This window comes from Carettochelys insculpta, chromosome 1 (genome assembly GCF_033958435.1).
Source record: "Carettochelys insculpta isolate YL-2023 chromosome 1, ASM3395843v1, whole genome shotgun sequence".
Taxonomy (NCBI): domain Eukaryota; kingdom Metazoa; phylum Chordata; order Testudines; family Carettochelyidae; genus Carettochelys; species Carettochelys insculpta.
In genome coordinates this window covers 164,634,007-164,661,067 of record NC_134137.1, presented here as the reverse complement: position 1 = coordinate 164,661,067, position 27,061 = coordinate 164,634,007, and the positions used below count along the sequence as shown (strand labels likewise).

The 27,061-nt window shown below is 44.6% G+C and overlaps 1 long non-coding RNA gene across 2 annotated transcripts in view; it reads left to right on the top strand.

Moving 5' to 3' along the window:
• The window catches only part of LOC142013376 (uncharacterized), a 68,827-nt gene extending 42,022 nt beyond the window's left edge, over window positions 1–26,805 (top strand). For both annotated transcript variants that reach the window (XR_012645622.1, XR_012645625.1), the window contains 2 exons: window positions 19,821–19,923; window positions 26,355–26,805. This is a non-coding gene — a long non-coding RNA (uncharacterized LOC142013376). The remainder of the gene's footprint in view (window positions 1–19,820; window positions 19,924–26,354) is intronic.
• Window positions 26,806–27,061: the final 256 nt, after the last annotated feature.

Sequence of the window (27,061 nt, the reverse complement as noted above, 5' to 3'; positions counted from 1 at the left end):
GCACTTACTTAGTTCAAAATAGTATTTGTGCAAAATGTGACAATTGAATTCTCACTTATGCTCCTGCCAGCAAACCCAGGGGATTTCATCCTGCTGGGGGTCCCATTTGGTTTGCTTCATTATTATTTTGATGTAGCATGGCTAATGGACTGTGAAATTTCTTGTGCCCAGTATTCAGTGCCTTCACCACATTCCCGCATCTGGCAGTTGTGGGAGAGAGTTACTACAAAACTGCAGGAAGGCCTCTGGATAGTTTCCTTTTCATTGGCTCTGCAGGGATTATAAACCTTTACTTGTCATTTTCAAAGGCTTAACAAAGGAATTAAGGGGTCCCTTAGCACTAGAGATGGAAAGCAGTTCAGCCACATACTTAGGACTTTGAGAGGATTTTGTCCCCCTGGAGTCAAGACAGTCGAGATTGAAGCTAAAGACAACTAAAATGAAGTAGGCTGTACAGGTAGGGAAAATTACCTAAAGGGGTACACAGGCATTACTAAAAAATAGGAATTCAGTATGTGATACTTGCATATAAACTAGCTGGAGGGGTGGCTAGGAGGAAAGTCTTGGAAAAAAAAACAATTTAATATGTTAGTCACTGTTAGTACTTAGAAGTTACTGACACATCCCATAGCTTTGTACTATAATCATATTTTGGACTAAACTATGTCTTTGATGCAATAAAGATTTACTGAATCCCCAGTTGTCTGTTGTAGACTTTTGCCTAATCACAAATTATAGACTACACAGCTATGCCAACTTATATGATTACACACAAAAAACTATGTTAAAATGGCATTAAGCTTGCAAAGAGAGTGAGATCCCACCGTCAATCTAAGAAAAGCTCACTTTCAAATTCAGAGCATGGTAAAAAAACAAAAAAAAAACCCTTGAACTGCGACTTGTTTTATTTTTTCTCTTTCATATTTGTATGCCCGTTTGTCATCACGACGCATATTCTGAGATAGAAGCATTTTCCTTTGTAAGCTGGCAACTACTATTCACAATTTGGAATAGAAATGAGTCTCATGTCACATGCACAGATCCTGTTATCAACTAGATGACTTTGGTAGGAAAAGAAGAAAGGATAAAAGTTCAATATTACATGGATACCATGCTGAACAGTTACAAAGGACCAATATATAGAAAAAAATGTGACAGGTAAATGGGATTTTCATAAAATATTCTTTAAAATTAAAATTAAATTAAATTAATTGGTTTTTTTTTCAAGTAATTAAGCACTGCCTGCTTTCCTTGCTTGAATTGTGCTCTTCTGTTGAATTTCTTGCAGCCAAAGCCTGCTCCTCCTCTCAGGGGAGCTATTGACTTCAGTAGATGGAGAGTCAGGCCCCACACCAACAGACTCTTTAATAATTGCTGCCTGGCTTATAAATCTCATTCTTTGGAAACAATTTTTTACAGAAATCTTGTGATTTTTGCCAAGGCTTTGGTGGGTCACCTTTTTCCCTTTCTGCATTCATTGCTTAGGGAGCCTAGATGCCTCACTCAGGCTTTGTGGGTCACTTGTTTCTGTGATGTTTGAGGTGCCTGACAGTTGCTGTGCTCAGCGACAAAATGCACAAGTCCCTTTGTGGTCACAAGCCTCAGATACTACCATGATGAACACCATATGAAGTATTCAGATGAAAGAAGATTTTTTTCCTTCATGATGCTGTTGTGAGGTTAAGGGAAGGAAAACCAAATCCTTGATCATGATTTCCTTAATATTATATAGATTGTCAATAATTACCGCATCCCCTTTTCTAAATTTGCCACTACTTCAAGGTCCAAATCCTGAACTCATTAAAATAAATGGCAAAATTACCATTGACTTCAAATGGTCTGGAATACACAGCTGTGCATCCCTTCTCCTTATCTCAACCGGTGACTAACCCCAAACATTAAAATAAAGCTTTTCCACAAAAAATGAGTAGTAGGGAATTACCACAATAAATCCAGCAGGTGTAAGAAAGAGGAACATCAGACAAAAAATAAATAAAAAGGATCAACTAAATTTTGTATAATATTTATGAGAACCATAAAATACCTTTGCTGAGCACAAAGGGCCCTGGAGGATCATTATTCTCCTAGGCTAATCCCTGTCCAAAGGCTTTCTGACCCTTTTGAAGATCTCCATGGCAATGAATGCCTCTTCTAGAGGGCAGTAACTCAACACTCAGTAGGTGAAAGCACCCAGCCGATCAACATAAATCTTGTTGCAGTTTGTCAGAGAAATTACCACTTCAGCAGATATATAATTAATAGTCTGTCCTACAAGTGTCCAAGCTTTCCAAGCTGCACTGGAAGTCCAAATACACAACAGGGACTCCCAGTGGTTGAAGGATACACAAAGAAGATTAAATTGGATTAAAACCAAATCAAACCCCTCCAACAGTCAATGCGGAGCTCAATATATTCTAATTTCTTCAGTTCCATCAGGAAACCATTTCATAAAAGTCTGGTGAAATTTCTCTGATAGTCATTTGCCAGTACACAAATAAAGACTAGACAAGGTCTGAATTTATCCCCCTTTTTAGTTCCACTGCAAAATGATATGAAAACTCTCTGCTCCTGAGGATTATTTCAGCTAGAAAGCTGTCACAATTTTTTTTACACATAGTTCAGAGATTTTCAAATTTATGTTGTAAATCTTAATCCATATGGTTAATAAAACAGGGATGTGTGGTAACAAATTATCAGAGATGGTTATACATAAAAAGATAACTCAGAACTTAATGATCAGGAAAGAAGATATTTTCTGATCTCACAGCTAGAGAACTAATTAACATGAGGATTGGTAAATCAACCAATGAGCTAGAGCTGTGTTCTTCGTGTGGCAGCATAAATCTGACAGCAGAGCAAGCATTAATCAATTGGAACTTTTTGTTTAAAGTTTATAAATCAGCACATTAAATTAAATTTGAGGGGGGGGTCTATAAATTAACATACTAAATTAGAAGTGTGTGTGGTCTGATGTCTAAATACACACAAGTTTTGTATGTAACCAAACAGACAGCAGATTTGTATTTGTAATTCAGACAAAGATTCATAATAGTGTCTAAGTGTCCTGTTTTTAAAGGAACAGTCCCACATTTTAAGCCCTACTGCAAGTGTCCTGACTTTTACTTTAAAAAGGGCAAATTATCCCATATCTTCTGTGTCTTCTCTCCCTCCTACCCACCACCAGTATTGGGGGGTCCTGCTGCTGGCTGGATCCCTTCTCACCAACTGTGAGTGCCAGGGGAAGGGAGGGGTCCAGTGACTGATGGTGGGGTGTGTGGACTAGGCTGATGGATGGGCAAGGATGCAACACACAGTGTTGGCTGTTGCCCCAGCCAATCCTTCAGCACACACCCTACTGTGTGCTCATCCCACCTTCAGCAGCTGGTGAGCACGGGCAGGTGCCAGACAGCAGCCATTTGCATGCTGTCACTGCTGCCCACCCATGAGCCCTATACATGTGTAACACCAACAGACCTGGGTTGCCAACACCAGTGATTGAACCTGTGATCAGAGGGGTTAAACCTGTGCTCTGCTGCATGAGCAAAAGGCCAGCTGAGTCTCAGCCAAGGCTGTAGAGCAGAGACTTCGCTGACCCTAGTGTGAAGTCTCAGTGCCTCTGGGTACTACACATGCTTCCCCTCTCGCTGTCCTCTCCCTGCTTTCCCCCTTCAGCCCTCCCCACTGCTCCTCCATATACCCCTAGAGGGGCCACATCCCTCTCCCTGTGCTGTGCAGGGCACCAGCTCCCAGTTGGAACACTGAGCTCACCAACAGCCTAGCCAGCAGGCTCCTTCCTTCCTCTCTGTCTCTGGCTGGGCCAGCACCCTGGGAAACCCAGGATTATCCAGCTTGGGGTGCTAGCCAGGAGGAGCTGAGCCCCGTGAGTGCCAAATCCCTGCACTATGCTGGCACAGGGAAGTCTCTGCGCCCCTGAGCTAAGCTCTGGAGCAGTGCAGGAGTGAATGATATCCAGCTTGTTCTTACCCTGAACCTGCAGACTCCACAGCACGCCCTGGAGCAGGGGCTTAGTACCCCTCTTCACCAACACCCCCTCCTCCTACTGCCCAAGGGCCTGTTCCCAGGGAATGTGGGGCTGCTCTGTCCCCTAGGACACCTTCTCTGCTTAGACATCACTCAGCCTGGGTTCACTGAAGCCCCTGCAATACAGTTCCATGGACCCTGGTGCACCTTAGGACTTAACCCATTCTTGACCATGCTGTAGCCAGGGACCGAGAGGTAGCTGGGTTATGTTGGTAGCCAGAAGCAACCTAAAATTTAGTTGCCTTTTGACCTTGTATGGACAAGAAGAGAAATGTTGCTTCCAGCTACATGGTGGCAGCAGCGGTGGTGAGGGTGAGGGACATGAGATAGTGAATACAGAAAAGTTATTTACTTGTTCCCATAATATAAGAACTAGAGGACACCAAAGCTACGTGTACACGTGAACGCTACATCGAAGTAACTTATTTCGATGTAATGACATCGAAATAGGCTATTTCGATGAATAACGTCTACACGTCCTCCAGGGCTGGCAACGTTGACGTTCAACGTCGATGTTGCGCAGCACCACATCGAAATAGGTGGTGCGAGGGAACGTCTACACGCCAAAGTAGCAGACATCGAAATAAGGGTGCCAGGAACAGCTGCAGACAGGGTCACAGGGTGGACTAGCACTTCCGGGGCAACAGCTATCCGCTCCCTTAAAGGGCCCCTCCCAGACACATGCAGTCTGCACAGCACGCAGTCTGCAGAGCCATAGGCACGCACACCTCGAGCGACACAGTCATGGACCCCCAGCAGCAGCAGCAGCAGCAGCAGCAGCAGCAGCCAGAGGTCCACCCAGCCGCCCCTGCAGGAGCAGTGCTCGCCCTGCTCCATGCCATGCAGGAGGCAGCTGAGCACCTCCTTGCCACAGAGGAGGAGCTGCCCGCAGTGCAGGAGGACTCAACCCCCAACCCTGCAGCACCCCGCCACCCCTCCGCCGCACATGCCGCCAGCTGTGGAGCTACCCCACCAGCACCGACTAGTGGGAGCAGCTGGTGCTCGGAGAGTGGGACGACGACCGCTGGCTCCAGAACTTTCGGATGAGCCGGCAGACATTCCTGGAGCTCTGCCAGTGGCTCACCCCCGCACTCAGGCACCAGGATACCGCCATGCGGCGTGCCCTCAGCGTTCAGAAACGGGTCGGCATCGCTGTCTGGAAGCTGGCCACTCCCGACAGCTACCGATCCATGGGCCAGCAGTTTGGCGTTGGCAAGGCCACCGTCGGGGCTGTCCTCATGGAGGTAAGAGGACCCACGGGGGGAGTGGGGGGAGGCAGCCCTGGCAGGGGAGGGGAGGGGAGGGGAGGGGAGGGTGTCCCTGGCAGGGGAGAGGAGGGGAGGGGACAGCCACACACACCCTGCACACCCCTCATTGGTGCTCTCCCATGTGTATCCCCTGCAGGTCGTCCGCGCCATCAACGCCCTGCTCCTTCACAGGCTCGTGAGGCTTGGGGACCCGGATGCCGCCATCGCGGGCTTTGCCACTCTGGGCTTCCCCAATTGCTTTGGGGCTCTGGATGGGACTCACATCCCCATCCATGCCCCAGAGCACAGTGGAGGATGCTACATAAACCGGAAGGGCTACCACTCAGTGGTCCTCCAGGCCTTGGTGGACAGCCGGGGCCATTTCCTGGACATTTATGTGGGCTGGCCTGGCAGCACCCACGACGCCCGGGTATTCCGGAACTCGGGCCTGTGCCGCCGGCTGGAGGTGGGGACCTACATCCCCCAGCGGGAGATCCCTGTGGGGGACACCACCATGCCCCTCTGCATCATTGCAGATGCAGCATACCCCCTCCAGCCCTGGCTCATGCACTCCTACACGGGCCATCTGTCTGCCAGCCAGGAGCGCTTCAACCAGCTCCTGAACCACACGCGCCAGGTGGTGGAGTGCACATTTGGGCGCCTCAAAGGGAGCTGGAGGTGTCTCCTCACCCGCCTTGATGCGGGCCCCACCAACATCCCCCAGATTGTGGGTGCATGCAGCGCCCTACACAACCTGGTGGAGAGCAAGGGGGAGGCCTTCTTTCAGGGCTGGGCTGTGGAGGCTGGCAGGGCCGATGTGCAGCCACCCACTGCCCCCAGTTGCCAGGTGGACCCCGAAGGGACCCGGGTCCAGGAGGCCCTGAGAGCCCCGTTCGATGAGGCCTCGGGGTGAACGCTGGCAGGCCCCCCACTGTACCCCCCCCATCCTCCACAACACTCCCTGCCCCTACACCCACACCACAGAGCACCCAAGAGCACCCCCCCCACTTTTCTTGTAAAAATAAAAACAGACAGTTGTTTGTCAAATCAAGCCTCTTTACTACAACTCTTATTATTATTATTATTATTATTATTATAAATATTCTGAACAAGACAAACTATGTACAGGGGAAATCAACCTGATAAATATATATACATTATAAAAATTGGGATAACATGAAAGGGGAAGACAAGGAAGGGGAGAACTATTTATATGGGGGGGGTAAGGATCAGCATAGTAATGGGTCACAAATGCAAACTATTTACAAGAAAAGAACAATAAACTGGGGGGAATATATACAAAGGGGGAGGGGGGGCCACGTCCTGGGCCCCACGCCCCTACAGTCCAGCGCTGGGGGTGGGTGGCCAGGATCCCCGCCTCGGCCGCAGCCCTGGCTGGGACTGGCTGGGGGCCAGGCGGACCGGGAGATACGGCCGGCGAGTGTCAGCTGGCTCCAGGTCCCCCTTGGCGGAATGGCCCTCGGTGGCGGGTGGCGGTGCGACGGCGGACAGCACAGCGGCTGGAGCAGCGGCTGGAGCAGGCAGGGTGGGCGCTGCGGCGGCCAGCGTGGCCTGGGGGGCCAGGGAGTCCGCGATGCGGTTGAGGGTCCGCATGTAGGCCCCCATGCCTCCTGGCACCAGGCCAGCGCCCGCTCCTGCAGGTGGAGGCGGCGTTCCTCCACCCGCAGCCGCTGCTCAGCGACCTCCAGCTGCTGATGGTGGAGGGCCAGCAACTGGGGGTCCGTCGCCGTCGCCTGGTGGTACTGCGTCCGCCATCTTCCCCGCCGTGGGGCTGGTCAGTGCCCCACCGAGGGGCTGGCTTGGAGTGAGGGCCCCGGAGGGCTTTCCGGGACCACTGACGCCTCGCCGGCGCTCTCCGGTCCTTCCGATGGTGCAGCTGCGGAACACAGGAGCGGGGGAGGAAGAGTGGAGACAGCCATTAGTGTGGGCCCTGAGCCGTGGCCCTTGTCCCCCCACCCCTGTGCTGCAGGTTGCCCATCCCCGTCCCTGGGAGATGCTGCTGTGATGGGGTTCAGGGGTCCCCCTGCACTGCACCCCGTCCGCTGGCAGGAGTGACTCTCACTCACGCAGCAGGTACGACAGGAGGTTTATTAGGCAACAGATGCCCAGTTTCTCCCAGAAGCAACAGTACAGCTGTCAGAGACAGTCCTTCCAACCCATCCTGGGGAGAAGACCCCAAGGGGTGCCCCTCTGGGGTGTAGCTTTCCCCCTCCTCAGGCTGGCTGCCTTCCAGCTCTCCCTTCCCCTAGACTCTAACTGCCGCCCCCGATTCAAACCGAGCTCGGCTCCTCCCTCCTCTTTGTTCAGGGCAGAGGTGTCACCTGCCAGTTGTAGCCCCAGGATCATCCTTAGCCACTGGGAGCTATTCAGCTTGTTTCTCATATCTAGCCTGAGTCTTGCATTTGCACTCCCCCCACTCCATCACACGCTGCTGCTGCTGCTGCTGTTGGGTGTCCCACCCCCTCCCCCCGCGGGACCCTAGAGGTTCCGCTCCCCCCAGCCCCGGGGATGGGCATGGCACTGTCATGCTGGGTGGGGGGCAGGGGCTGATGCACTCTTCTGAGGGACATGCCACTGCTGTCCTTGGGGCCATGGCCATCTGGGCATGTGGAGGGCCCTGGTCATATCTATTACCCCCGCCCCTCAACCCCGGGGGTGTGCACCGTGGGGGTACATACCTGACAGTCCACTCCCACGGTCGGGGGACACCCGGGGGGTGGATGCCCGACTGGAGCTCCTGGATGGCAGTATGATGTAGAGGCCGGCGTCACTGGAGAAGGAGTCCCTCTCCCCCTCCTCCTTCTCTGGTGCCCTGGGGGTGGGCTCCTGGGGGGGCCCCCGGGGTGTGGGGCTTGCCTCCGGGGCAGACTCCGCCTCCGGGGCCTGCTGGGGCGCCTCGGCCAAGGTATCAAGAGTGGCCGAAGGGGAGGAGGTGTGCCGGGGCCCAGGATGGCCCTGAGCTCCCTGTAAAAAGGGCAAGAGACGGGGGCGGCCCCAGATCGGCTGGCCGCATCCCGGGCCCGGGCGTAACCCTGCCGCATCTCCTTCACTTTACTCCGGACATGATCCGGAGTGCGGGCAGGGTGACCCCGGGTGGCCAGGCCCTCGGCCAGCCGAGCGAACGCATCTGCGTTCCGCCTCTTGCTCCCCATTACCTGGAGCACCTCCTCCTCGCTCCAAAGCCCCAGCAGGTCCCAAAGCTTGGCCTCCGTCCAGGAGGGGCCCCACTGCCACTTCCCCGCCTGGCTGCTGGGCTGTGAGCCCTGGCACCCCTTGGGGGGGTCCCCTGGGGGGGCTGGGGGGGCGGCCATCACAGAGCTGGGGGGTTCTTGTGGCTGCAGAGGAGTGTGAAGGCTAGCCGCATGTTACTGCTGCTGCCTGCACGCTGTCTCAGCTTCCTGCACAGGAAGGCAGGGGGCGGGGAGCTTTAAGGGGCCGCTCCACACGGCCACCATTGAGCTCAGGGGCTGGAGAGAGCGTCTCTCAACCCCACAGCTGATGGCCGCCATGGAGGACCCCGCAATTTCGATGTTGCAGGATGTGCAACGACTACACATTCCCTACTTCGACGTTGAATGTCGAAGTAGGGCGCTTTTCCCATCCCCTCATGGGGTTAGCGACTTCGACGTCTCGCCGCCTAACGTCGATGTTAACTTCGAAATAGCGCCCAACACGTGTAGCCGTGACGGGCGCTATTTCGAAGTTGGCGCCGCTACTTCGAAGTAGCGTGCACGTGTAGACGTGGCTCAAATGAGATTAATGGGTAGCAGGTTCAAAACTAATAAAGGAAAGTTTTCCTTCACATAGCATACAGTCAACCTGTGGGACTCCTTACCAGAGGATGCTGTGAAGGCGAGGACTCTAAAAGAGTTTAAAAAAGAGCTCAATAAATGTTTGGAAGTTAGGTCCATAGATGGCTATTAGCAAGGGGTAAGGTATGGTGCCTAGCCTTTTGTCGAAGGCGGGAGATGGATGGCAGGAGGCAAATCGCTTGATCATTGTCTTCGGTTCACCACCTCTGGGGTACCTGGCATTGGCTACTGTCGGCAGACAGGCTACTGGGCTAGATGGACCTTTGGTTTGACCCAGTATGGCCGATCTTATGTTCTCATGTATCATCCCTTCTCCTCCTCCCCTTCCCCTGTGGCTGGTAGCAGCTCCCATCCCTCCTCGCCCAGGAAGTGCTAAATGGCTGCTGCTGGCCACATTCTGGTGCAAACTGTGGCACAAATCTGGGGAGTGGGTCATGTGACCTTGTGTCCTCCCACCTCACATTACCTCAGGTACAAAGAGAAGCCAGTCCATTCTGGGGGCCCTGCCAGATGAGCAGGGCACAGAATGCTGGGCAGGAAGTGTGGTATGGGTTATTCACCTTCTCCCATAGGAGAGAGGTGTTTGGGAGTGTGTGTGTGTGTGGCCCTTTCCCATTCGAACCCTAAAGTCTCAAAGATAAGGTAAATAAGGCAACCTAATGAGGCACTATTTCTTTTTAACAGGGTCTCAGTCAACTTGATGGTCATTAGAATGATTGTACAATTGATTGAGTCAACTCCCTTGAATATGAGCAATTTTACCAGGTGTCCCATATTCAGCATAGGTCACCCTAACAATAAATCATGGTTGTAAATAATGTTTATTTCAACTCATGGGCAAGTTTGAAAAATGGCCTGTTCTGTGGGACAGAGCAAGGCTGTGTATTTGAAATCAATCTTATCTCCAGATATATTCCCCTCATATCCAAAGGGAATATATCTAAGACCGGGGAAGCATCTGCATTCTCCCTACTTAATCAATGAAAATATTAGCTATGAACAATTGCTACCCTTGCTAACCTTTATTCTTATCTTCTTCCTTTAAACTCATGTCAGGTATGGATAATCAGGGGCCTTAGCAAAACTTTAGCACCCCCCCTCAAAGAAGTATTTATTTTATTTATTAATGCAGTCCATAAGCTTGGGACAAATGCTAGTTTAGCTCCCTCTATTGAAAGTGGAAAAATACAGTCAAGGTACAAAACTACTCCACAATCATTTTATTTTTATGTCTAGTGTTGGCCTCTTCCTCCCCAACACCAACATGTCTATTTCCCTGAGTTTGCAGAAGGTGATATTATTGTATCTGACTTAATATAACTCCATGTGGTTTGTAATACAGGTTGCATTTGAAAATCAGACTATTTTTCTCACTTTTCCCCAATACAGAGACTAGATAGATAGTATGAAAAATCAGGACACTTTTTGTTCCCCCTGAGGTGGTGTGGGGTTTTAATTGCTTATATAAAACACAACTACTAATATTGGGACATCTGGTCACATTACCCCAGGGTGAACACCACCTGACAGAGCAGAAGATTAACAGACATCCTTCTGGGATTCTTACCCCCCTTCCCCAACCACCTACTTAAATAAATAAGAGGCAAGCACATCTCATGCCATGAGGCAGCAGGTTACATGACCTATTTATGTAAGAAATCTGCTTTACAACATATGGGCTTTGGGAACCCTGCTCACCTCCTGGCTGTATGTGAATTTAATGTTGTTTTCTTCTTTTTTTTTTTTAACCATGAAATGACTTTCAGGGGCTTGTACAGAACTTCATCATGAAAGTACCAGAAAATTAAATTTTAAGTGGCTGGGGAGAGAAGGGGACAAAGCAATTCCAACAAGTGAGCAACATACAGGCAAACTTAAACTTCAAAAAGCTTCACCAAGCCTAAACAATGGACCATTGTGATGCCTTAAATATTATCTTCATTTATCAGGTGGAGGAGCTAAGACACAGAGAGGCTAAGGCCAAATATTTCAAAGGGAGCCACAGTATCCCAAAATATTGAGGCATCCAAAATCATTGGCCCTGTTTGAAAGGAGGCTGTTGTTTGACACAGGCTAAAGAGTCTACCAGTATTAGGATTAAAACTCAGTACTTCTTGAGTTCTGGTTCTTCACTCAGTTCCCACTTCCACCCTGAGATACCAGTCCTGCAAATACTTGCACTTGTGTTAAACTTCAAGCACATGAAGTAGTCCCACGATAGTGGGGTGCTGTCCCACAGAAAACACCACCAGTTGTATAGCAAACAGGTGTAATCATCACAGAGGGCATTAAGATGTATTAGATCTATTTGAATGTAGAAACAGGCTGTGGCAACATTAGCCCCTCCTTTCAGAGGGGCTATGGTAATGTGGCATTTTGGAATATGCTAATGAGGTGCTGCCATGAACATGCAGTGCCTTATTAGCATAATGACATCATGCATGCTTTGAAACTGCTGCTGTAGCTGTACCGACAAACGAGTCAGAGAAATTTCACCAGACTTTTGAAATGACCCCCGCCCCCGATTTCAAAAGCGCCTTCATCACAAAACCAAATGGGAAGATGGGGCTTTCGAAATCAGGAGGACATTTTGAAAGGCCCCTGGCTACATGGGCAGCATGTGTTTTGAAACCAGCAGTCCTTATGCTAATGAGGTGATGCATATTCATGACAGCACCTCATTAGCATATTCCAAAGTGCCACATTGCCATAGCCCCTCCAAAAGGAGGGGCCAGTGTGGCCACAGCCTTACTCTTGGTAGATATGAAAATCTACAGGTGGGACATTGTCCTGTCATACATGTATCAGAGGGGTAGCCATGTTAGTCCATATCCGCAAAAAAACCAAGTCCTGTGACACCTTATAAACTAAGATTATTTTGTAGCATAAGCTTTCATGGGCAAAGACCCACTTTGTCAGATGTGGGTCTGATGCATCTAATGAAGTTGGTCTTTGCCCATGAAAGCTTATGCTCCAAAAAATCTTTTAGTTTATGAGGTGCCACAGGACTTCTCATTGTTCCTGTCATACAAGGAATCCAAGTTTAGCTGCTGAATTCCTGAGCTGGAAGCAATAAGGAATAGAACACTCAGGGCCTGTGGACACAACTTACTTGGTTAGGCAATTTTCAAGGTGAGATTTCCATTTTCTGCTAAACTCTGATTTTGTTACCTCAGCCTCCCCATTGGCCTTTGTTTTGTTCACCTGTCCTGTACAGCACCCAGACTGTGTAAGTTCTCTCAGAGTAGGGACTGTTATCTTTCTCTGTATAGAATCTAGAATAATGAAGCCTGGTTCTTGATTGTCATTCCTGGATGATAGGGTACACACACTTATTTCAGTGATAATGTTACTCTCTAACAGCCTCCTCTGACAGATGAAGGTACCCACATCAGCATAATCAGCAAAGGACCAATTGACCTAATACACAGAGATTTTGGGGAAAGAGAAAGTCGCCAAAATACCCTGTTAAACTATGTTTAACACAAGCAACTCTTATTGTTTTTAAAGTGAAATTTGAAAACAAACAAATTTATGGACCATGGATTCTTTAAATAAATATAATTTTAATAACTTAAAACAAAAATATCTAGGGGATGTTATAGACTAACAGATATTTTGGAGCATAAGTGGGTCTTTGCCCATGAAAGCTTATGCTCCAAAATATGTCAGTCTGTAAGGTGCCACAGGACTTCTTGTTGTTTTTGATACTCTGATACTAGGGGATATGTACAATTCTTAACTCTTTCACAACAGTTAGTTCACATTGTGGTAAAATAACACAGTTGTATCATAGAAGGGATTTTCTTCCCCTCACTTTCCAAGGGGTTAGCCTATTCCCATTGACATAAATGATCATTCCCACCGGAGCTGGATGGGTTTCTTAATTTGGAGGTTTCTGGGCACCCATCTGATGAAATATATTTTCACTGGTCTAACCAGAGCACATGGATAACTATACTCTCCAGATTAAGGTGCCTGGAGACATGCCATCTACAACTCTGTTAACCTTGCTTCAGTGAGAAAATCATGCATTCCTAATCTGGCAAGATGATAGAAACATTTCTAATCTATATTCCTCACTGAGTGAGGTAACAATGCATATGGTGATGAGAGATTGTCAGAATAATTTATTGGTGCTGCTAAATCTGTAGAGGTGTCAGCATCTGAGCATTTATGAAGCTTCTCTACTACAGGCATTTCAAGTGAAAATACAGGTTTTGGAAAGATAGTCTGTCTCCTTTTTTGGCTCATGCCTGGCAGGGGCTGATGGGTTTTTAGTGGAGAGGGGTAATTAGAAAATTAAACATCCACAGCTGTCACTACAGTGTTTAATATTTCAGAGAAAAAATGAGCAGAGAGATATCAGCTTCTAGCAATCTGCTAACTGGTTGCAAGATCTGTATTAGGTTTTGACTACCTGAAGGGACAGCTGTCATAAAAGACACTGTCTGATGCACTGGTGATGGGCTTGTAACCCTTTCATTCCCAGTCAGGGTGGCAAAATATGCTGATACCAGTTAGAAACAATTAATCAACTCATTTAGGGTCAGACTTTGCCCCTTGCAAATGTTGGGCACTATTTACTCAGCAAGTAGCCTGATTTCAGTCAATGTAATTGAGGCACTATTTGCTATTACTAATGCTTGAATAGTCTGGTCTTTACAGTCTTTCTGTACTGGGCTACAGTGAAGGTGTATTCGTAAACTACATTAATATCACATGGTACATGTTACGTTATGAATGTAAAGTGCTTCTTTCTTTCTCTTTCTCCCTCCGTCCTTCCCTCTCTCTGTCTCTCTCAGTGTCTGAAATAATGTGTACACACAAGATGAAATATTCATCTGCACCTAAGGCAGAAGTCCATCTCATGCCATTCATTATTAGGCTGATTTCTCCATTCATGTCAGCACCCTGCTTAAAAAATCAATGGTGCGGTACCGCTTGGAACTGTCAGTGTATGGTGGTGGTGGGTGTGGTTGTACGTCCCTTTGATCTTTTTTCCTCAGTTTGTAAGGCAGTGTACATCACTGGGCTACACGGTGTCATGCCCCATTATATCACTTCTCATCTGACACGATGCAACTTGACATTACATGTATGGAGGTTTGAAAGTACGCTACCTTTATGACTATGAATTGAACATCCAAGCTACAGAGCCTAGGCATGCAAAAGGAAATTCGGGGAATCTGTTATTAGAGGTCTGTTTGCTTTTTGGTTTTTAAGGTCAATTACATCGCGGGCATATTTCCAATAGAGGAAAAACCCTCTTTTCAGAGGCCATTATTCACAGATAATTTTTCTCTTTTTTTTTCATTTTATTTCATTTTAAGTAATGCTGGGACTTTTATATTCAAATTTTAAGACCTGACATGGAATTTGCATCTCATGCAAGTGAAAAATCCAACAGCGTAATGCCTGAAGAGAACCTCTGGGTGGACCCTAACTCTAGAAGCCACCTGTAGCTCTAAAATAAAACATGTTTTGTATGGAGCTGAAGGAAAAACCTGAATCTGAAATCTAAGGCTGGGTCTATACTCGCCGTGGAAGATCAAATGCCTACATTCTAGGGTAAATGTTAACCCCAGAACTTCTTTCGGGCGGTGTGGTATTAAGGAAGGTTGATGGGAGGAGTGCTCCCATAGACCTTCTGCCATGAAGACAGGCACGGGAATCAAAGGCTGCAAAGTTGATTTTTGGTACACAGCTTGAGGGTTTAAAAGAGAGCTCTGGAGCCAAACTCTCACAAAGTTTGGAGTTCATGGATTTGATGTTCCAAATAAAGATTTAATTTAGAACCTAGCATTTCATACATAGTTTGCTACGGAGCATGAGATGGTGATCCGCAACACAAGATTCCAACAAAAGGACTGTAGAAAGTTGACATGGCAAATGAATGATGGGAAGTCCAAGAACATGATAGATATGATCTGGATAAGAAGAAAATTGGTAACATAGTACAGCAGTGCTGATATTTCCAAGGAGTGAATGGTGAATGATATACAGATATATAGAATGATTGCCCTTACAAGTTGTCTAGGAAAGGCAGTGATGATGATATTGATGGAGAGACTGAGATCTCAGACAGAAAAACATCAAGCAGATGAACAAGCAGGATTCAGGAAAGATAGAAGTACCATACAGCAGATATTGGCACTCAGATTGATAGCGTCGAAAGCTGGACGAAAGAACAAGAACATCAAAATTGCTTCGTTGATTTTCAGAAGGCATTTGACAGTATAGATCAGAAAGAGACTTGGGCTGTGTTGGAGTCATATGGAGTAGATAGCAGACTGACACGGTTGTTGAAGGATATCAACATGCAGATGAGAACATGCAGAGAGTTGGGAAGTTGGTTTAGAACAAGTAGAGGTACGAGACAGGAGATCTGATGTTGCTGAGTATATTCATCACACACCTAGACAGAGTGACGGACAAGATCAAGGAAGAGGTAGAAGGGATATCTGTGCACAGGATGAGAATCAACAACTTGAGGCTCATGTATGATACAGTTATCATTGAAGAAGAGGACGAGAAGCTAGCAAGAACAGTGCGGGTGCTAAATGAGGAAGGTAAGCAGTACAGAGTGATTATGAACATTGATGAAGCAAAAACAATGGTATTTGGAGATAAGGAAATAGAAAGAAAGATCAGTGTAGATGGCATCGAACTAGAGAATGCAGAGAAGTTCACATATCCGGGGAGCAACCTAACGTATGATCTGGGGTGTAAGAAGGAAATAGTGATTAGAACAGAGAAAGCAAGAGTGAGTTTGAACGCAATAGGTAAGATCTGGAAAAGCAAAGCAGTTAGCTTAGGAATGAAGCTGAGCATCTTGAAAACGTGTATATTCAGCAGCATGTTGTACAGATGTGAGACATAGGTGATAATGAAAGATTCAAAGAGAAGGATATTAGTATTCAAGAGGAGTTGTTATAGAAAGATCCTGAGAATAGGATGGATGCAGAAGGTCACCAATGAGGAAATACATAGGAAGACGCAGCCAAAAGAGAACCTCCTGCAGAAGGTTAAACAACGGAAGCTACAGTTATTCGGGCACATCTGGAGAATGAACAAGGAACAAAAAATCAAGACCCTGGTATTCGACATAATGGACTATTCAAATAGGAGAGGCAGATGACACAGAGAATGGGTACATGATATAGTAGACTGGTGCAGAGCTAGTCTATAGAAACTAAGCCACTCCAGACTGACAGGGAAACATGGAAGGAAATAGTGAGGGAGGCATTGGACACCAATGGGCGCTGAGCCCATACTTCTTGCTGTTGATGGTGAAGATTTCATACATACAGTTCAGAGTATTCTTATCAATGCTTATTACCTTGCATGTGAAAACAATTATTATTACATGTCATTGTCACATCCATTGGCCTATGCCTTGATGATAATCTCCTCTGGAGTTCTTTATAGTCTTCCTTGGGTCTTGGCAATCCTGAGTAATTCTGTGATATCTGTATACAGCTCATTATTCAAACTCTCCCCCTTACTCATTCTAGCTCACAAATGAATATATTATATAACACTGGCCCTTGCACCTTATTTTGGAGTGCCCCATTGTTAACTTTATGCCATAATGCAAATTGACCAATTATTTCTATACAGCCTGCACAAACACCCTGCTGAGAACAAAGTCAAAACAAAAAAGTCACATCCTATCAATCCCAAACACTACTTCCTAGAGAACGTGGGTTTTTCTTGGAATAGTCTATCCCAGGTATGGAACCAGCCTGCTCTGTTTAGTTTGTGAGCTAAGAAGGGATGAATCACTCTCTAGAGTAATGAATAGATGTTGTGTCACTCTCATCTACGCCAGTTGGTTGTCACTGTGCTTCCATTGACTGTCATGGAATCACATCTAACACATTGTGACTGAGCAGAGACTCAGGTTGCATGTTTGAGTAGGATGTTGCAGTTCAAAATTGCCACTGGGGAGTTCTCACATTTGCAAAATACTTACATTTGTGTGGCCTCCAGGGCTTAAATGTCTCTTTCTCTCTAGTGGTCAGTACAAACAACAACGGCTTCATTGAATGAAGCACAATGGAGAAGGTAAAGAGAAGAGATGTCCCCTTACATGAAAAAATTACTCACTGCAACTAGTGAAGTCATTTTAAAGAGGAAATCAGTTGGGCTGACTGTAAATTAGTTATATGTTGGTGCAGGTTTCTTATGATGCAAAATAAATCTCACAGAAAAAAATGTTACAATACTATTGTATCAAGTCATAACAAGGCACATGCACCGTGCTCCTATTTCCTTTTAGCCTGCAAACCAGTCCATTTTAAAAGCTAATATATAATGTTTGGTAGGAGGTATAGGCATAGAGATATTTTTGTTCTTTTTATAACGAGTCATATTTACAATATAAAGACGTATGCATTCATGGGGTCATTAATTGAAGAGTGATTAATTGGAAAAATAAGATGTTTCTCAATTCATAGCCTCATGAATACCTCTAATCTAGTGAGAAGAATGCAACTGCATTATATTCTTCAAAAGCTGGAGCAACTCAATAGATATATTCTGACACAACACAGCTACTCCTGTCATGCTAGAACTGCTGCTGCCATGTATCCTGCGAATCTGCATTTCTGTAAGCAGCAGTTCGGAGACAATCTTTATAAATAGTAACAGTAAGGCCACAGTAAGGACACCACTTATAACACATTAGTCCTATTCCTGTCTGCATTGGCAGAGATCTTACACCTACAGGAAACAGCAGTGGAAGCAACATTATCTTTTATTTGTTTATATTAAGGCTTGATTTTTCAGAGCTAGTGAGCTTTCACAACTTCCATTAAAAGCGTTGGGAGCTGCAGGTGTCAAACACCTCCCACAGACAGGCCCCTGATGTCCGCAAATAAGTGCTTCTTGGAGGTGCAGGGGGAGGAAGCTTTAAAAAGAAAGAGGGAAGAAATGAAGACAAGTTTCAATATATGAAGCCCATTTTCTCAGCTTCATGCCATCTATCTCTAGATGAGAAGGCACACTGATAGCAAGTGCAATATAGTTCTTATAAATTTTTTAACGGGAAAGAGAGGAGATGCAATAGCTTTTAGACTACATGTTAACCTAACTTAGAAGCCAAAGGAACAGTGCATTATTGAAGCAGTACAAGGAAATAAAATGCAAATCCTTACCCTTCTGGATAATTAGTATATTACCCAGCTCTGCACTCTGTGTAAATGTTGCATTACATAGGTACATGGAACTCTGTTTAACCTTTAGATGACTGCCAACCTTTTCTCCATTTGTATTTGCTTTGGACAGATTTCTGCCTTCAAAAAACTGCTGATATTCTCTGTCATTGTAGTTTTCTGTAATTATTTTAAATTAAGTGACTCAAAGCTGGCCTTGTTACCTGATAGATTTGATTTCAAGCCCTGTTTAATGCTATGATATTAAATGATATTTTAATTATATTAAAAAGTATAACAAAGAAATACAAGCAATCAACATATAATTGTAAGAGTATCAGAGCATGTCCGACCTAGTGAGTTGGGAACCATCAGTCATTAATAGTCAGGAAATAACCAATTTCGCAAGTGAGTTGATCCAGATTCACTAAACATTTTTTAAATATGCTATTTATTTTTAAAACTGTTATGTGTGGTTGATAATCTCAATAACCAGTCATTACATAAGTTATGTACAGCTACTTAATTAGAACATTAACTTTTGCTTGAGGCACATAATTGTAAAACTATAATGTAGATTTTCCCTTTAAAAATACTTTGATGATTGATAATGAGCAATTATGAGGTGATGATTATGTAAGTATGAAAAGGCTTTCTAAAGGAATGCAGCTATAAGTTAGGGTATTTAACAGTCCTCTTTTCTGCAAGGTTTTATTGAGCTAGCTGCATTAAAGATGAAACTGGGGCTGTTTTAGGCCCTGATTCAAAAAAGTATTTAAACCTATCAAAGTTGTGGGTGCCTAAAGTTAAGCATGTACTTAGATGCTTTTCTGGGTACAAATGGACTGCCCTTTTCTGGGTTCTGACACTGGACTCAGATGAGTGTCTTCCAGTAGGACATTCAACAACATGACATCTGTCACTTGTTGTTTATTCTCTTTTCTTCCCAGAGGAAATAAATATGCACAGTGGAGCATCTTGTTTCGTCTTCAAACACACCTGTTGCTATGTGTGTTACAGAAGGCAAGGTCACACAAATTTGCCTTGCACTTGGAGTGGAAGGTGGTGAAGTTTGTGATGGTTCTCCATTCCTGAGGGGATTCTTTCCACTGTCTCATATCATCCCTGAAGAAGGTTTTTAACTAAAGCTTTAATTCTTGAACTGACCACTAGTTGAAGATTGTTTTCTTTTGTGTTTACTGAGGGGATTTAATTTCCCCTAACACACAATAGATTACTGACTAACATTCTTTTTGTTAGATGCAAGTAATTTGGTCTTCTGTTCAATTCCAAGAACTAGCTACTAGTTATTTGTTGGCTGAAAAAAGATGTAGATGTTAAAAGTGACATTGCACTGAACTACTTAAAAGTATTTTGAGTGTATCCTCACTGGAGGGGCTGTTGGACTCATTCTGTCAGGTAGCAGTCTCTTCAGCAGGAATTGTGGGTTCCATTTTCATTCCTGAGCCTTCTTTCTTTCTTTCTCTGTTTTGCTTTGGTTTTTTTTTTGTTTTCTTTTTTTTTTTTTTTTTTTTTTTAAGGTTAGTGTCTCTGTTGCCAGCATATTTAGTATGCAAGTTCGGTGAAATGGTCAAGTCTGTTATTGATGGTTGCAGCTAATGCTTTATTATCCTTCCTGTTACGGTAAGTAAATGTCAATTTTTTTAAAGTTCTGTTATCAAAGAAGCCATTTGTGCTGTGTCACCTATTGAACTGAAATCTAATCCATTTCCAAATAGTTCTGAAATAGGGCAGAATAATCTTATTACATTTTTAATTTAATTTGACTATGAGTTATTTCATTTTAGGGCACATTTATTAGTCTCGACAAACTTTGACAACACACTCTCAGCCAGGCATTAGAGAACCTGTACTTCTCCTTGGGCTGCCACCTTGATGTTGCAGACAAATCCGTGTCTACTAAGCAGCTTAAGAGAAATGCTGCCTACAGTTTTGTACTCTTATAGGGTCACTCGTGGCAGTTAGATCAAAGGTCACGTACCAGATGAACTGCAGTCCATCAGCTTGGATGCAGGTTGCAACATAGGAAAAATCCTGGTTGTCTTGGGCCTCCTTATCACCAGACACAAGTGCCTCTTCTGCCAAGAGCGGCGAAGCTGCTGGTGCACAACAGCTTCCACATAGTAAACTATTCACATGCAGGCCTCTTTCAAGGAAGAACTTTTTTCCCACTTCTAACAATAAGGTCCTGTGGTGATGGGCAAATAATGATTGGGACAGGTGAAGTGATCACCAGGAGACCCTAGTCACAGACACACGCATAGGTAGTTATCACAAGATAATCATCATATGCCCCTGGAATGGCATTGGGGTGGGGGTGCATTTTGAGCAGCAGAGGGCATAACTGACCAGGCCTTGTTACGAATTTCTCTGCTCACCCACACAGGGAAGGGGCTACAAAAGGTGTCCCAAGCATTGGCTAGCCCACTGTTAGAGGTGATAGACACATTAAGGGGGATAACTCTCAATGCAATCAAAACCCACAAATGTTTCCTGCAATTTGGAATGTCTCTGCCCTACAAGATGAATCCGAAAGACCCAGATGCAGAACAGCAGTTGTTGCCTGAGAACTCTGGAGGTACAACAGCAACCTCATTGCTCTCAGCAAAACATGATTTGCAGATGAAGGCAGCCGGAGGGAAGTGGGTGGTGTCTACACTTTCTTTAGGAGAGGAAACCAGCACACAAGGGAACGCATATTGTTGTCTTTGCAATAGAGAGCTTTCTAGTCAGCTACCTGACTGAGCTACCTGTCAGCATCAACAAATGCCTGATGGCCCTCTGCATCCAATTGGTCAATAAGTTATTTGCTAATATGATCAGTGCACATGCACAGACACTTGATGCTGAAGAATCCTTCCACGCCGATCTTGGTAAAATTTTGCCAACTATTCCACAAAGAGATAACATAATCCTCTTAGGGATCTGTAAAGGTGTTTGCTGGGATTTTTCCCCTCTGGGGCAGGGGAAGGCCCCAGCATCGCACTGCAGTCAGTCTTTGGGTGCTCCTTGTTCAGAGCAAGACATCAGTTTCAGGGCTCAGTTCCCTTCAGCAGAGTCAGAGCAAATGAGCAGTACATCAGCCAGCCCAGGTTCAGAGCAGAGCAGCAGTCATTATAGGGCTCAGGTTCCTCTCCACAGGGCTGAGCAAACAAACAGTAGAGAACCCTGCCCTGGTTCAGGGTAGGGCAACAGCCAATACAGGGCTCAGCTCCTTTCAGCAAACAGCAGTAAGTACTTAAGCCAGCCCTAGATCAGGGCAAGGCCAATAATCAAGAGGGGCTCAGCTCCTTTTAGCTGGGCTGAGGAAATTAACAGTCTGGTATAGGTCCAGAGAGGGAGGAAAGTGCCAACCCATGAGGGATCATTGGAGCTGGGGCACAGGCCCAGTGACTCCACTGCACCCAGCCTGGGGCCCTAAGAGCAGCCATCACTAGCTGCTGGTCAGTGAGGATCCAGACCACAACACATTGACATCTTCTTGGGCAGTGCTGCAGCCCCCCAAGGTCGGCTGTCCTAGGCTACTTCCAATCTCCGTCTCTGTTGGTAGCTAGTTCCAGGATGGGTTGTCATGGAGCACTGGTGCTTCAGTGTCCTCAGGGTAACAGGAAAGTGGCAGGTCGGGAAGCTCCTACAAGATCTGGTCGGGCTACTCACAGCCAGGTGTGGCCTGTCTGCCAGTCCTGCTCGGTCTCTTGGGCTCCCCTTTTTGGGAGCCAAGCAAGAGGCATCTTCCAGCATTTGCTGTTCCTTAATATCTGGTGCACTGAAGAAATTCCTGCTAACTTACGTAATGATAACATCATCACTGTTTTTAAAAAGGCAGACAGGGTTGACTGTGGCAACTATCGTGGCAATGCCTTCCTATCCCTTGCTTGGAGGATTCTTGCTAGAATCCTACTGAATTGCTTCCTCCATCACGCAGAAGCAGTACTTCGAGAGTTGAACATGTCTTCAGCCCATCATGAGGCACCACTGACATGATTTATGCATCCAGGCAGATCAGGGGAAAAAGTCAAGAACACCATTAGCCATTTTATATAGCCTTTATCAATATGACCAAAGTCTTTGACTCTGTCAGTTGTAAGGTTGTGTGGAAAATCATGTCAAAGTTTGACTGCCTGAGCAAATTTATCACCATTCTAAGACTTCTCCAAGACCAGATGACTCCCTCTATCCTGTGCAGTGGATATACCTCTGAGGCTTTTGTCATCCAAACTAGTGTAAACAAGCCTGGGTACTGGCCACCACCCTTCTCTCCATTTTCTTAGAAACTATGAAAACATTAATACAAGACCATCCACAACAGGGCATTAATATTCATTATAGTACTGATAACTGCTTTAACCTTTCTCATCTCTGTGCCAGAAATAAAGTAATGCCGGCAACAACTACCACTTTTCAGTACATAGATGATTGTGCTGTAATTGTCCACTCAAAGGAGGACCTTCAAACATACCTTAATTGCTTCTCTGAAGCTTACAAAAGCCTAGGGCTAAGTCTGAACACCATCAGAATAAAAGTTCTTCACCAGGCACATCTACATTGACAAAGAAGAACTTGAAAATGTAGGATACTTCGGCTACCTGGGCGGCCATCTCCTATAGAGTGCAAACATAGATGTGAGATTCAGCACAGAATCTGCTGTCCCAGCCTTGCCTTTTGGTAGACTCTTTCACCAATAATCACAACATTAGAGCATATCCTAGACTTTTGGACTGTGAGACTTGAGTAACCTATAGAAAACACCTAAAATTCTGGAATGCCGGCACCATCACTTTCTTGGGAAGATCCTCAACAAGTGGGAAGATTGCCACAGTAATCTCAGTGTCCTCACAGAAGCCAGTATCTTTAATGCTGACACCCCAAATATTCAGCACCAGCTTAGGTGGAGAGGGCAATGTGTGCACATACCTGATGTGGGCTTACCAAAACAACTGCTGTGTGCCCAATTTACCAAAGGGGAAAGAAAAATGGGTAGCCAAAAGAAAAATTTAAAGATACCCTCATGATAAACATCATGAGATGTGGCACTGACTGTTCCCTCTGGAAGATAGCAACCAAGGTTAGGGATAACTGGCAAAGAATCCTCAGAGAAGGAACATCCATTTTGAGGAAATCAGCTTTTCCCTGGTTGAAGAAAAATACCAGAAAAGAAAGACAACTATCATGCATTAATTGTGGACCAAACTTGTCTTCCGTTCTACCATCATGTCTGCGAACAAGCCTGTGGCTCAAGGACTGGACTCCACAGTCACCTAAAGGATCCATAAAAAAGGAAAAACTGTGAAGAAGATCACTTTCAACCTTGAGAAACTATTAAGGGTAGAATCTGTATCCAAATCTGTATTTTCTTTAAGAAGGAGTTCAAAGTTCAATCTGCAAAATTTATATATGGATTCAGATTATGGACACATTAATGTCTAGATACTTTCAGATTGGTAGGTCTGAAATACTCCATTATAAAACTAAGAGTCACTTGCAAAGTGTGGGTCTCAATCTGTGTTTTGATATGAGGTTTTTTGTCTGAACTTCTCCAATTTCATTTTTTTCATTGTTTTCCTGTCTGTTATGTGGAGAATCCTCTTAAGAGTTCAAAGAGTATGTTACTACAGCTTGAACTGCTCTAGTCCTGCACTCTCTTGGGCAGCAACATCCATAATCTCACATGATTTTAGTTACCCAGATGACCTCTTATCAAGAGTGTGGCCAAATTTCCCGTGGTCCCATAAAGTTTGTTTATAGCCACCAGTCATGGATCTCAGTTTTCCATGCTGTTATTTAGCTGTAATTTACCCCTAAATGTCTTCTAAGAGCCCAGTAAGCAGTGGAAGTGTTGGTAACAATGATAGACAACATTGACGTCCTGTGTTCAGCAGCAGTCAAGTCTCAAGAGCACCCAACCAGAGAGGTTAAAATTGTATCTACAATGGTGGCTAACAACCATGAAATGGAAATGTATCTTTTTTTCCCAAACAAACTTTGATTCTGAAGGTCAAGTCATCTTCCCATAGCTTGTTTTCTTTAACATCCCTACTATCAAAGGCTATGTTTACACAAGAGGGTTTTTGCACCAAAACTGGGCTTTTGTAGGAAAAACTGGCAGAACATCTACGTGAAAAATGTGCTTTCTCGACAGTCTGACAAAACTCTGTACATTCCACTGACAGCGTTATACCTCTCTCCATTCAGAAACCTCTCAACCGAAGAGATATGTAGACACTCTGGGGCCAGGTAGTCTGGCTGCTCTCTGTCAACAAAGCAGATCATTTTTATTTCAGACAACACTAAAGTGCTCAAGGTAGTTAAGACCAAAGCAGACTGTTAAGAACTTCAAAAGGATCTCACAATATTGAGTGACTGAGCAGCAAAATTGCAAATGAAATTTAATGTGGATAAATGTAAAGTAATGCACATTGGAAAAATAACTCCAACTCTACATACAGTATGCTGGGACGCTAATTTAGTTACAACTCATGAGGAAAGAGATCTTGGAGTCATTGTGGATAGTTCTCTGAAAACATCCATGCAGTGTGCAGCAGCAGTCAAAACAGCAAACAAAACATTAGCACTCATAAAAAAAGGGACAGACAATAAAATGGAGAATATTTATTGCCCTTGTATAAAACCTTGATACATCCGCAACTTGAATTCTGCATACAGTTGTGGTCACCTCATCTCAAAAAAGATGTATTGGCATTAGAAAATATTTGATAAAGGGCAACTAAAATGATGAGGGGTTTGGAACGGGTCCCATATGAAGACGGATTAAAGAGACTAGGATTTAGCTTAGAAATGAGGAGACTAAGGGGGGATATGATAGAGGTATATAAAATTATGAGTGGTGTGGAGAAAGTGAACAAGGAAAAATTATTGACTTGTTCCCATAATATCAGAACTAGAGAACACCAAATGAAATTAATGGGCAGCAGGTTTAAAACAAATAAAAGAAAATTCTTCTTCACGTAGCGTGCAGTCAACCTGTGGAACTCCTTGCTGGAAGAGGCTGTGAAGGCTGAGACTATAACAAGGTTTTAAAAAGAGCTAGATAAATTCATGGCTGTTAGGTCCATTAATGGCTATTAGCTAGGATGGGTAAGGAATGGTGTCCCTAGCCTCTGTTTGTCAGAAGCTGGAGATGGATGACAGGAGAGAGATCGCTTGATTGTTACCTATTTGGTCCGTTCCCTCTGGGGCACCTGCCATTGGCCACTGTCAGCAGACAGGATACTGAGCTCGATGGTCTTTGGTCTGACCCATTATGGCAGTTCTTACGTTCTGCCTGATGTGTAGATGCAATCTGTCGACAGAAGTTTTGCTGGGAAATCCCTTCACAGTCGCTTCTGTCAACAGATGCTTCTCAGGTAGATGTAACCAAAAGGAACTAGGAAAATAAAATAGCTGGGGTTTAAATAAATTTATATTAACTTTTCTTCCTTTGGCTGACTTAACATCATAATAGGATAAAACACTGAAGGATCTATAAAATGGTGACACTTTTATTTTGTAACCTCAGTAATATTTTAGTGGGATATTTTTTTAAATGTTTTGGGTCCAGATAACAACATCCAAGTAACAATTGCAAGGCAGATAGAATTTTTGGCTCTAAATTAATAGCAGTCCTTCAACACGGATGAAGGATAAATTATTATGACATCTCAGAGGCTGTATTAGGCGACCTTGATGAAGCTATTAATTACTTTCTATACTTGGTGTTAATAACACTGTCACTATAAGCTTTGTTATTAAAAATGTAAATAGGATACTTAAGCTGCATTAGTTCTTAAAAGTTCATATGAAATGAGACATCGCATTCATAGTTTTAATGATCTTTAAAGGACAAAAATAGTGTAAGTGGTAAAATCATAAATTCAATGCAAAAACAGTTAAAATTATATTGCATATTCAGGTTTCACACAGAATTAACTTTTTTCCATGATCCTCATTAATTTTGTGTTATTGTCCATGTTGGTACATTTCAGATGGGAATGTAGATATATTTAGCAAACAAATACATTTAAGCAGTTGTTAATGGCTAATCTCCTTTATTTTAGACAATCTGAATGAAAATAGGGACAAAAGTGACACATGGAGGCAGAGGAGATCAGAAGAAACAGAACAAAGGAAACAAAACTCCAATGCATCTGTTGAAAACTTTAAGCACAGTCTGTTATTTGATCACGTATATTCACATTTGGTTTTAGTTGATATAGTATTATTCTTCATATTAACGTAGCTACGTTTTTTGAAGGATTGTTTATATTATAAAGTTCCAAGCTTTCAAGGTTTATGTATCTAGTGTTTAAAATGAACACAACAGCAATAACAATGTAGTTTGAAATTTGACCCCAGCCCAGCAATGAATTCTGCTAGGGTGGACTCCGATACCCTTTGACTTCTGTTCCTGGCCTCAGAGGTCTGCCTGTGCATAGCTCATTTTAGGATCAAGGTTTAAAATGAAAAGAAAAGATTTGGGGATTATTTTTTTCTTTAAAAATAAACAATACCTGAACCCATCCCTAATTCAAAAGCTCTTGTTTCATTTTCAGACTCAGATCTTGCCAACCCTAATCCAAGAATGACAGCAGTTGCGTAATTTGAATACACTTAATTAGTCTGTAACGGGCACTAATGCATTTGGGTAATTTAGAATGCTGTAACAAATCTGTGGCCTATCAAAACACTGTCATTACACTGCACACTGTATCTTCTTGGAACATCACTGTGGGCTAGAGTACAATAATCTACCATAAATGGTTGC